The sequence below is a fragment of the Dreissena polymorpha genome, chromosome 8 (genome assembly GCF_020536995.1).
Source record: "Dreissena polymorpha isolate Duluth1 chromosome 8, UMN_Dpol_1.0, whole genome shotgun sequence".
NCBI classification, from domain to species: Eukaryota; Metazoa; Mollusca; class Bivalvia; order Myida; family Dreissenidae; genus Dreissena; species Dreissena polymorpha.
Genome location: NC_068362.1, coordinates 8,508,467 through 8,511,269, shown reverse-complemented (window position 1 = coordinate 8,511,269; position 2,803 = coordinate 8,508,467).

The window sequence follows — 2,803 nt, the reverse complement described above, 5'->3', positions numbered from 1 at the left end:
ATTCTGTCAAAATGCACGCCAGAGTTATCTAACTTTGCCTGCCCAGTCCCCTCATGATAGTAAGTAAGTGTACCAAGTTTGAATGCAATAGCCTTGATACTTTCTGAGAAAAGTGGACCTAAACGCAAAACTTAACCGGACGCCGACGCCGACGCCAAGGAAATGACAATAGCTCATATTTTTTTTTCAAAAAAAAGATGAGCTAAAAATCCAAGATGGCGGCCATCATAAAAAACTTCGTTTACAGTTGTATTATTAACTTTGATGATAAGAAACATCAATTACAATGGCGAACCACATAGGCATTTAAAAACAACTCTTTTTGTGAGCTAATCTCGCCAACGTCAACTCCTACGTCGATTAACTGTGTCTCCCCATATTTTAGAAAGGAAAAGACCTGCAGACCCGTCAAACCAAACTTCATGGGAAAATCTCCACTCAAGTTGCTTATGCTCTCCATCATTCTGTCCGGTTACATAGAGCTTAACCCCGGACCAACAAATGGTACTCGTAATACCCCTGCAAGTACCCGTAGTACCCGGCAATAGCATGTGATGACTGTAGTGTCTGGTATAACTCACATTGTATAGAAAGTAGTACAAATGATATAAGCTTGTTACACCAGTCAAATGTGTCGTAGATTTGCGTTTAATGTCATACACTAAATGTAGATAGTTTTACGTACCACTCCTTTGAACTTGAAATATCATACACATTTAGTATTCTCAGTCATGTATCATCAATACCGTCAGTGACATGTCATATAGCCCTACAGCATTTAGTAGCCCAAGACAACGCAGATTGTTATCGTCAACGTCGACAGAACAGGGATCAGTGAACACTACTCACCAGCACGGAGGCAAACGTAACAACTTAAGACTGCTTATTAAAAACTGTCAAAGTATAAGAAATAAAAGAACACAAATGGCGGAATCAGTAGTAAACTTTAAACCAGACGCCATTATTGGCTGTGATTCGTGGTTGTCAGACGATATGATAAACTCTGAAATATTTCCTAAAAGTTACAAGACAAATCCATCGTAAAGATAGAAATAAAAATGGAGGTGGTGTATTAATAACAGCTCAAGATAATTATCAAACATGGTCTATCGATGATAGCAACTCTAAATGCGAAATTATTTGGACTGAAAGTAAAACAGAAGTGAAAAATGTTGTAGTGGGCTCCTACTACCGACCACCACGCGCAGATATCAGTGCCTTAGAATACCTAAATGAATCAATCTGTAAAATTAAACAAAAATGTAAAGAGAAAATAATCATTTTGGTCGGAGATTTTAAGCTATAGACATTGATTGGAACTCATTGGCGGTAAAGTCAGGATGTAACCAAGCTAACCAACACCAATGCCTCTTAGATATTGCAGAAAAAACACTGTCTTGATCATGTACAAATGAACTTAACAAAAAAAGATCATAATCTAGACCTTTGTTTTATGTCCCACCCAAGTCTAGTTAAATCATGTGACAGTGCGCCTGGATTTTTAGACCATGAAACTGTGTTTACAGACTGTGACAACAAGCAAAATTATAACAAGCGGAAAAGAAGGAAAATTAAGAATTATAAGAAAGAAAACTGGAGAATTATACAAACAAACATGGCTGAATTATCTTTCCAAGTTTGTAATATGTCATAGTGTTCTTCCCAGAAGGGAAAATAGGCATGGCGCATTACTTTAAAAAAGGGCATTTTAACGCGCAGTTTAGGTAAAAAGGGCAAAAACGTTACGTGACTAAGTGGTTTAGAGAGAAACATTTAGACATAAACAAGCTCATTTTATGGTTATTGGTGTATTTAACTTTCTTTAATTAATATTAATACATTTACCTTGCAATGTCTACATTAAAGTAGCATGCTGTTGCAGTAAACTGTACAGAATGACAACGATAATAAAGCAATATATGAATATGAATCTGATAATACACATATCCACTGACACATAAATGAAACCATGTTTGTCTTATCCCATTTTCTAACGATAATCTTGTCAGAAGTGTTTCTAGTAAAATTAGTAAACTGAGCGCTAACAATTTGCAAGCACTCGTGTCCGTGACATACATCAAATGAACAGATTACTGAAAAATATGTTTTTTTTGTGTTTAACGATTAATGCATCGTTCTTTAGCACGTGCATTTCATTTATCCCTTCTAAATGTGTGATTTCCATCGTAAAATTGCCATTTTTGCCGAGAGTCACAATTTATTAGCTGTATCGTCCGCCATCTTGTTAAAATGAAAACCGACTGGTGCGCATAGCAACGTAAACTCGTATAAATTGTCACCTATTTATAAGATAAGAAAACGTTACAGTAATTCTGTCAATTATTAATTATCTAAATTTAAGATAAATGTTTTGATGATATTGTATTATGCATGAAAAGCACATTTTCCACGAGGAAAATCTTGGTTTCAATAGAATTCTCCAAAGTAACTGTCCATGATTTTATTGTGGATTAGTATGCATATATTACCATGCCACTGAAATTATCGATAAATATTGACACGGGGTTATTTACGCCTGACTAATTTATATTCGAGCGAATCTTCGCGGCCTTGGGGCCATACTCTGACACTAGTCGACAAGGTAGTTTGCACAAAGAGCTATTATGCCTATTAATATGTTATCAATAAGGGCGCGAAAAACAGCGGGTGCTTATGTCATGAAAGGACAATGCGGCTGCCTTTGAAAAGGGCAGCGTGACGATAAATTACTTTGAAAACTGCAGCGTGGCGAAACAAAACAAGGGCTTGGCGATTCGCCAAGCTAAAACGGCCTGGGAAAAAC